The sequence below is a fragment of the Notamacropus eugenii genome, chromosome 2 (assembly GCF_028372415.1).
Source record: "Notamacropus eugenii isolate mMacEug1 chromosome 2, mMacEug1.pri_v2, whole genome shotgun sequence".
NCBI classification, from domain to species: domain Eukaryota; kingdom Metazoa; phylum Chordata; class Mammalia; order Diprotodontia; family Macropodidae; genus Notamacropus; species Notamacropus eugenii.
In genome coordinates, this window is record NC_092873.1 from 282,339,241 (window position 1) to 282,349,529 (window position 10,289).

Genomic DNA, 10,289 nt, shown 5'->3' on the forward strand with positions numbered 1-10,289 from the left:
AGTAAGATCAGGGGTGAAACAAGGATCTCCATTATCATCCCTGTTATTCAATAAGGTACTGGAGATGTCAGCTGTAGCAAAAAGAGAAGAAAAAGAAATTGAAGGAATTACAATATTCAAAGAAGAAACTAAGTTATCACTCTTTTCAGATGATATGGTGATATCCTTAGAGAATTGCAGAGAATCAAGTAAAAAAACTACTTGAAATAATAAACAACTTCAGCAAAGTTGCAGGTTACAAAATAAACCCACATACATCATCTGCATTTCTACATATTACAAACAAAGCCCAACAGCAAGAGATAGAGAAATCTCATTTAAAGCTATGATAGGCACTATAAAATATCTTGGAGTCTGTCTGCCAAAACAAACCCAGGGACCGTATGAACACAAGTACAAAATACTTTTCACACAAATTAAGTCAGATCTAATTAAGTGGAAAAACATCAGTTGTTCATTGGTAGGCCAAGCCAGTATTATAAAAATTACTAGTCTACCCAAATTAATTTATGTATTCAGTGCCATTCCAATCACACTACCAGATAATTATTTTCTAGAGCTAGAAAAATAATATCAAAATTCATCTGAAAGAAAAAATTTCCAGAATATCAAGGGAACTAATGAAAAGAAATGCTAGCAAAGGTGGCCTACTGCTACCAGATCTCTGTATTACAAAGCATCAATCATCAAAACCACTTGGTGATGGCAAAGAAAGTGATGGAATAAGTTTGGTATTCAATGGCAAAGAAAGTGATGGAATAGGTTAGGTACTCATGACACAATAGTCAATGAATTTAGAAATCTATTGTTTTATAAACCCAAGGACTCAAATTTCTAGGATAAGAACTCACTGTTTGATAAAAATTGCCTAGAAAACTGGATAACAGTATGGAAAAAACTGTGCTTAGACCAATTCCTGACACCATATATAAGAATAAAGTCCAAATGTACAAATGATCTAGGTATAAAGATTGATACTATAAACAACTTAGTGTAGCAAGGAATAGGGTACTTGTCAGATTTATGGAGAATGGAGAAATATTTGGCCAAACAAGAGATAGAGAACATTATAAAATACAAAAATGGATAACTTTGATTACATTTACTTGAAAAGTTTTTGCACAAACAAACTCAATGCAACCAAGATTAGGAGGGAAGTAGAAAACTGGGAAAGAATTTTTAGGACTAGTGTCTGTGATAAAGGCCTCATTTCTAAAATGTATGGAGAACTGAGTGAAATGTACAAGAATATATCATTACCCAACTGATAAATGATCAAAGGTTATGAACAGATAGTTTTCAGAGGAAGAAATATCTCTTGCCATATGAAAAAAATGCTCTAAATCACTACTGATTAGAGAGATGCAAATCAAAACAACCCTGAGGCACCACATCACACTTATCATATTGGCTAACATGATAAAATAAGACATATAAGTGTTGGAGAAGATGTTGGAGAGTTGGAACACTAATTTATTGTTGGTGGAGTGCTGAGCTAATCCAACTATTCTGGTTGAAGTCCCAACTCCTTTGCCTTACGGAATATTGGGTTCCAGTTCTTTCGATCTTTTAATGTAGAAGCTGCAAGGTCCTGTGTGATCCTGACTGTGTGTCCTTGATATTTGAATTGTTTCTTTCTGGCTGCTTGTAGTATTTTCTCCTTCACTTGATAGCTCTGGAATTTGGCAACTATATTTCTTGGGGTTTTGAGTTTGGGATCCCTTTCGGGAGGGGAACGGTGGATTCTTTCGATGACTATTTTGCCCTCTGAGTCTAGTACTTCTGGACAGTTTTCCTTGATGATTTCCTGGAAGATATTGTCCAGACTCTTTTCTTCATCATGGGTTTCTGGCAGGCCAATAATTCTTAGATTTTCTCTCCTGGATCTATTTTCCAGGTCAGTTGTTTTTCCAATTAAATATTTTACATTTTCTTCTATCTTTTCATTCTTTACATTTTGTTTGACTGATTCTTGTTGCCTCATGGAGTCATTAGTTTCTACTTGCCCAATTCTAATCTTCATCATAGTGTTTTCTTCAGTTAGCTTTTCCATCTCCTTTTCCATCTGACCAATTTTTCCCTTTAGGGAGCTATTTTCTCCATTTAATTTTTGTACTTCTTTTTCCATTCGACCAATTTTCCCAGTTAGGTTTTGGGTTTCCTTTTCCATCTGATCAATTTTCCCAATTAGGTTTTGGGTTTCCTTTTCCATTTGATTAGCTCTTCCTTTTAGGGAATTATTCTCTCCAGTTAATTTTTGAACTTCCTTTTCCATTTCTTCAATTTTCTTTTTCAGGGTGATGTTCTCATCAGTGAATTCTTTTTTTATAGTTTTAAAATCATTGGCCAGTTTTTCTTTTGTATCCTTCTTCAGACGTTCCAGGTAATCTAGTTGTGCTTGCGAGAAATTCATAGTCCCATCTGAGGTTTCAGATGGAAGTACAGTCTCAGCTCTTACCTCTTTGGTGTTTGTGTTTTGGTCCTTATCCCCATAGAAAGATTCTATGGTTTTTTCACTTTTCGTCTGCTTTTTCCGATTCATGATGTTGGCTGAGTGTTGTAGCTTTTGGTTCTTTCAGTCAGAAGGTACAGATCTTTAAGTTGAGCTGATGTGTGTCTGGGCTAAAAGCAGGCTTTTGTTTTTTGTTTCCCCGATCAACCCTGGGGTTAGCTTGTTAGGTGTGTGGGAGGTGTGGTCTGGTCTCAGGCTATCTCCTCAGCTGACTTGAGGCAAAGGCAAGGTCAGGGGATGGTAATCCCAGCTTCCCTATTGTCTTCCCTTTTCCCCTGCAGGGCTGGGGCACACCTAGAAGCTAACGCGTGTTCCCGCCCCTCCTGGGGCTCGTCTCCCGGCTCTGAGGCTTGCCTGGGTCTCAGTGCGAATTTTCTCTGCCCTGGGTCGTCTGTCCCTCCAGATCACCTCCACCACAATAGGAAGAATCCCCCTTTGCCACTTTTCCAGCCTCTGGTGTTATGAGACCACCCGCCCCCTTCTGCTGTTCCCGGTGATCCAGGATTAATCTGGGGAAGAATTTTATGGTTCCCTCAGGGTCATCAGGGGGGAGGAGAGAGCACTTACTGATCACTCTGCCATCCCAGTTCCTGGAAGTTCAAGTAGTGACCCACCGAAGTCCGTCTTCAGGCTGAAGATTTCAAGGGCTGCTGCGCTGATGTCTGGCACTCAGCGGCTCTCACCGGCTCGGCCTGGCTTATCTCCTGCTCCGCTGGTCTCGCCCGCCACTCTCGGGCTCCTCTGGTCCCCTCCGCCCTGCCGCGCTGACCGCGCTGCACTGTGCGCCGAGGTCTTACCCCCGCGGAACAGATCCCTCCCGTGGACCCTCTGGTCCAGCCTGGGCTCCGAATCTGTCAAAGTCCGTCACCCACTGGATTTTACACCTCCAAAGTCTGGTCAGACTCTCCCCCCAGATATATCCAGAGGAGTTTTTCCAGGAGCTTAGGTGAGTCATTGCTTTCACTCCGCCATCTTGGCTCCGCCCCCTAATCCAACTATTCTGAAGAGAAATTTTGAACTACGCCTGAAGGATTACAAAAATGTGCATATTCTTTGACTCAACTATATCACTTCTGGGACTGTATCTCAAAGAGATGTTAGAAATGGGAAAGGGTTTCACATGTAAAAAATAATAACAGCAGCTCTCTTTGTGGTGACCATAAACTGGAAAACAAGGGGATACCCATTAATTGGGGAATGGCTGAACAAATTGTGGTATATGAATGTAATGGAATACTATTGTATTGTAAGAAGTGATGAACAGGAAGATTTCAGACAGACCTGGAATCACTTATATGAACTGATGATGAGTGAAAGGAGCAGAACCAGGATAACTTTGTACACAGCAACAACCAGAGTATGCAAGGAATTTTTCTGGTAGACTTAGTTCTTCATTGAAATACAAGGACTTAAAAAATTCCCAATGGTCTCTTGAGGGAAAACGCCTTCTATATCCAGAGAAAAAAGAGTGAAATTGGATCGTAGAATGAAACAGACCGTTTTGTTTTGTATTATGTTGTGTTTTGTTTTATGGTTTTTCCCATTCATTTTAATTCTTCTGTGCAACATAACTAAGGTGGAAAATGTATTCAATAGGAATCTATGTATAGAACCTAAAAAAGATTATACACCATCTCAGGGAAGGAGTAGGAAAGGAGGGGAAAAGGAGGGGAAGGGAAGGGAAAAATCTAAGATATATGGACATGATTATTGAATGCTGAAAACAAATAAAATTATTTAACAGAAAAATGAATGAAAAGTTGATTTCCCAGTTCCTCCCTCCCTTGCTACTCCCCTCACTGAGCCAGTGAGCAATTTCATGTAGTTCAAGTTTAGTCATTCAAAATATATATATATATTAGTCATGTTGTGAAAGAAAACATAGCTCCATATTAAAAGGAAACACATTAAAATGAAAAAAAAATAGTGTGCTTTCATCTGCTTTCCATCTCCTATCAATTCTTTCTCTGTAAGTGGAGGGCATTTTTCATTATAAGCTCTTTGAAAATGTCTTGGAAAAATATATTGCTGAAAAAAGCTTAGTCATTCACCATTGATCATGATACAGTGTTGTTACAACATACAATGTTGTCTTGGTTGTACTCACTTCACTTTGCATCAACTCATTTGTCTTTACAGTTATTTTTTTTTTCTGAAATCTGCCTACTCATCATTTCTTGTAAATATTCTATTACAACCATATGCCACAACTTGTTCAAATATTCCCCAATTGATGGGCATCTCCTCAATTTCCAGCTCTTCCACCACAAAAAGTCTTGCTATGCGTATTTTTGTACATATAGATCCTCCCCACACACACTTTTTTTTTTAAAAATCTCTCTGGGACACAGACCTAATAATAGTATTACTGGATCAAAATGCATAGTCAAATCAACAACAGATTTACCTTTAATGATGGATATGCCAAACAATTAACCTGTGGATTAACTAAACATCCATGAAGGTCATTTCTTACTATATACAGAGTTTAAAGATGACCACTCACCAATCATTTATCCACAGAGCAAATGCTATAAATCGAATAAATCGTATCCTTCTCCTTCTTTTTTACATCAACACCAAGAAGTGGGCCTAAGGTCACCATTCTGTGTTGTTTGTGCTTCTCAGTTTCAAGTGCTGTGGGAAAAAAAAAAACTTTAACCAGGAATTTGCACAAGATGTTAGAGTCAGTCAGTCCAGCATGGCAGCCATAAGAAATTAGGGTGCTCAGGTCTCAAATCAGAAGTGGTTTTGGGGATTGGAACTGGAACTTTGCTCTACAGGAACTGAGCTAAATTGTTAAACTATTTCCCATTTCCCTAGATACTGAGGTAATACAAGGTGAGGAGGGAATTTAGGTCTATTGCTAGGGAAGATATATATATATATATATATACATACACACACACACACACACACACACATATATATGTATGTATATATATATATATATATATATATATATATATATTTCTAATGACATTTCTTGAATTATATATTGCTCTGGAAAAGTCAATCTGAATGCTAGTGGCTCAATGGAACTGAGGTGTAGTAAGCACCACAACAGATGGAGCAGGACCATAATAGACGCTAGATTCATTGACAGAAAGAATAGACTCCCCTAAATGTTATTTTTTTAATTTTATTTTCAGTGTTCTATAATCACTTCCATGTAACTTACATTTTTCCCCCTCCCTGAGAAGGCATATAGTTTTATATAGGTTCTACACGTACATTCCTATTAAAAATATTTTCACCTTAGTCATGTTGCATAGAAGAATTAAAATGAATTTGAGAAATCCTAAAACAAACCAAACCACAATAGAAAAGAAAATGATCTGCTACATTCTGCAATCGAATTCCATAGTTCTTTCTCTGGATGTGGAAGGTATTTTGCCTTAAGAAACCATTGGGAATTTTTTAAGTCCTTGCATTGCAATGAAGTACTCAGCCTACCAGAAAAAAAAAAAAAATCTTCGCATACTGTGGTTGCTGCTGTGTACAAAGTTCTCCTGGTTCTGTTCCTTTCACTCAGCATCAGTTCATATAAGTCTTTTCAGGTTTCTCTGTAGTCTTTCTGTTTATCATTTCTTATAGCACAATAGTATTCCATTACATTCATACACCACAATTTATTCAGCCAATCCCTAATTGATGGGCTTCTCCTTGATTTCCAGTTTTTGGCCACCACAAAGAGAGCTACTATAAATGTTTTTGTACATATGGGAGCCTTTCTCATTTTTATAATTTCTTGGGGATACAGTCCTAGAAGTGGTATTGCTGGGTCAAAGGGTATGCACATTTTTGTAGCCCTTTGTGCATAGTTCCAAATTGCTCTCCAGATTGGTTGGATCAGCTCACAGCTGCACCAGCAATGAATTCATGTTCCAACTCTCTCACATCTTCTCCAACATTTATCATCATCTTGTTTTATCATGTTAGCCAATCTGAGAGGTGTGAAGTGGTATCTCAGAGTTGTTTTGATTTGCATCTCTCTAATCAATAGTGAATTTAGAGTATTTGTTCATATGACTATAGCTAAAATTAATTTCTTCCTCTGCAAACTGCATGTTCATATCCTTTGACCATTTATCAATTTCCCCTACATGTTATTAAAGAGCCCTAAAAGCCTTGCATGAGGGGAGAAATCTAATTCGTTTGTCCTTCAAGCAGTAGGCATCAGGGTAGTCCATGTTCTTTTTACAAGCTTTGAGTAGGTCAATCTCTCCTGGCCCTCAATTTCCTTTGCAGTAAAATTAGATGCAGTATAAATCCTACTTTAGATCACTGTTGTTGTGGTGGTGGTTGTTGTTCTTCCTTTATTGCAAAAAAAAGACCAATGTCATCAGGAGAGTCATATCTTCATGACCTTATGACGTCATTAGACACAGATTCAAATCTGTTTTGTTATTAGCTACCTATATGAATATAGAATCATAGACATAATGCTTGAGTAGACTTCTGTCAAAGTAGATCAATAAATCATTTATTTTCCTTTCAGCTTGAAATTATGCTATCCTTGGACCCGTCTCTACAATAACAGTGAGAAATAATAAAGCCCTCATTAGAAAAAGAAACAATTAATTTGTTAAATTGTCACTGAAACTATTAGGTCACCAAGTAATTCCTCAAATACAACATTTTGTTTTATGATTCTGATCACTGCTCACTCTGCACTGGCATATGTTGTATGATTAAGCACTAATAATCAAGTTATATCCCTTACCCCTGCAAACATCATGATGATTCTCCAAGGAAAAAATTCCATTAATAAGCTTTATGTATAAATAAAAACTCATTTTACTCCCTAATCAAGCTATTCCAGAAGAGCAAAGCCATGGGGTCTCTGGGACATCATCCAAATTTGCCAGAAGGTACCACCTCACCTCCCCAAATGCAGGGTATGAATCTCCTGAGTTTCCCATCCTTTCAAACACTCTCTCTGATGGAAGACACAACAAATACCATCTTACCATATTCTAGGGCTGGCCTTCCATAGTCTTGTGTGCAGACCTCTACTCACCATATTTCTAGGGTAGCTATTAAATACTTCAAAGACACATATGAATTTACTTCTTGAGGCCTTGAAATATGGCACCCCTCTCTTCACATACACTCATTCCATGGCAGTTATTTTCCAGGGTAACTGGAAGTGGGGCCCACAAGGTGCAGAGGTAATTTTCCACACCAACATCAATAGATACATCTTCTCTCATGCCTACAACATCCCATTCTCTTGACAAAAACTATGTATCAGTACTGGACAAGTAACATCACAGGAAACATATATATCCCTGATGCCTGGTTTAGGAAAGCAGAATAGAGTCCTGTCGTGTCACTGTGTTAATTTAGAATTTGACAACCAACAAGACAAAAAAAAAAGGCATAGGATTTTGTGACAGGGAAAGCAGAGAACTCAATCCTTTGCTTTCTTTTCCATCTTTTTTTTCCTCTTATGATACCCTAACAATAGTTTCCATTGAAAGTATGCCTTTTTGAAAGAAAACCAAAAAAGTTAATATTTCTTGAGCATAAACATTGAGAAAATCTTATTCTCACCTAATCTCCCTCTGTCTCTTGGTCTCTCTGTTTCTCTCTGTCTCTCTGTCTCTGTCTCTTTCTCTCATTCTTTTTTTTTGAGAGAAAAAGGAGAAATGGAAACGCATTTCCATACTGACATCAAATGAAATAAAACTTATTGAAAGTTGCCACTCCCAACCTTCATTTTAAGCCTTTAAAATGTTCATTGGTGTATATCAATTTGGAAAAAATAATTATAATGCTTCTATAATTGCTATATCCTCCACAAAAAGAACTTGATCTCTATCATTTCCTCCTGCATTGAACATTAAGAACTTTGACTTTAAGGAAGTCAATTACATAATTTTTTTTCAGTAATCACACTTGCTTCTCAATGAGTCATCCTTTTCAATAAACTGGGAGAAATGCTTTGACCATTTTGTTTCATTTTGTTTTCAGTTAGAGGCAACAAAGGATTATCTCTCAAGGATCTGAACTTTCTTTCCACCATTTACCAACTCCATGGTTTTGGTTCAGCTGTTCTAATTAAAGATTTGACTATCGTTAGTCTACAAGTTGATCTCAACAACTTATTTATTTTTAATGCACATTAAATAAATATTCAAAATTATCCATTTTGAGAGTTCAAGCTTTTTGTCAAATAAATAAATGTGTTAAAGAGAAATATTTCTCAGTCTTCAGCACACAATTCTATCAGCCTAAATTTTCCCTTCCTTCCCCCAACTCATCCCTTAAACCCCAAGTTTGTATGGCCCATACATGCAAGATGAGAAGAAAAGTGTTTCAACATAGCCTATATATTCTGGAACTTTGAAGTTTAGTTCCCTATGTCTTCAACAATATAGATCATGTTAAGTAATATGGACTTTCCCCTTGCTTTGAATAATTTAAAAGATTCATTAATTAAATTGCTGTCTTTGGGTCTCACTGAAATCAAATAAGACAGAACTAGTTCAGGATGTCAATAATAGTATTATAACACTCTATCATCAAAAAGGAAGGCATGCATATATTATAAAATATATACTACCATTTATTCCTTAACAAATATATACCATTATGAGTTAGGCAATATTGGTTCATAGCTTTGTTGCAAGAAGAATCATTAGAAATAAGTTTGTTGTTTTTTTTTTTTTTCCACAGAATTTTTGAGTGGTAAGAAACCTTGGTAGTCATTGATCTCTTCCACCATCCAGCCAAAAGAAAAACACAAAAAACAAAATAAAAAAGATTTTCTCTACAACTCTCTAGACAATCTTTTGCTCTGAGATACCTAACGGAGGGAATCCACTATCTCACAAGCTAACTCTAATTGTTAAGAAGTTTTGATGATGAAAATAAAGATGATGAGTATAATTTTTCTTGTTCCTTCATTACACTTTCCTATCCTTGACCTAAGTTCAACATCCTGGAACAAAGAAAATAAGCCTAATGTGACTCCTTCAAATCCATGAGGATGATAATCATCTTCCTGATTATTCTTCTTTCATTGATTCAACCAATCTTCTTTTGGCACAAACACAAAATCTTTCATTCATCTTGTTGCTCACCTCCAAATATTTGCAGTCTTACCAATTTTCTTCCTAAAAATTGGGATCTAAAATTCAGCAAAAATAATTAGGTGTATTATGAAAGGTATAGAGGACAGCATACTCCCAGAAGCTGTATTCTTTTACTGAAGCCCAAAGTTCTAATATCCTTTTGGTTGACTTAGCATATTTTTGACTAGTATTGAACTCCCAGCCTACTTAAATCCCCCAGATATTTTTAAAGAAATTGCTGAATATCCAAGTTTCTTCATTCTGCTACTTGTGAAGTTAATTTTGAAACCAGGTATGATTACTCCAATTAAATTATCTTATTGTATTCATCTAAGCATTCCAGATTTTTAAGCTATGTGAAGGGAGATGGAAGATATTTTTCTTCATTTTCTATCATCTAAAAATTTAACAATCAAGAATCTTAGTGAGGTGGAGTCAAGATGGTGGACTAGAAAGACACACTTACATCATGGTCCTCCCCACAGCCCATAAAATATCTGTAGAAAGGGACTCTCAACAAATCCTGGAGCAGCAGAAGTGGAGAACAACAGAGGGGAGGAGATTTCCAGCCCACAGTGACCTGAAAGGCCCACGGAAACATCAGTTGCATCAGACGCAGAGCTGAGTGCAGAGCCCAGCCCAGCCTTGGCCAAGCGGCACAGCACAATGAGACTCTGGGAGGAGGACACCTTGGG

General features: G+C 37.1%; 1 pseudogene; it reads right to left on the reverse strand.

The window, feature by feature from the left end:
* LOC140522980 (retinitis pigmentosa 9 protein homolog pseudogene) overlaps nucleotides 1-7,728 on the reverse strand; it is a 29,832-nt pseudogene extending 22,104 nt beyond the window's left edge.
* Nucleotides 7,729-10,289: the final 2,561 nt, after the last annotated feature.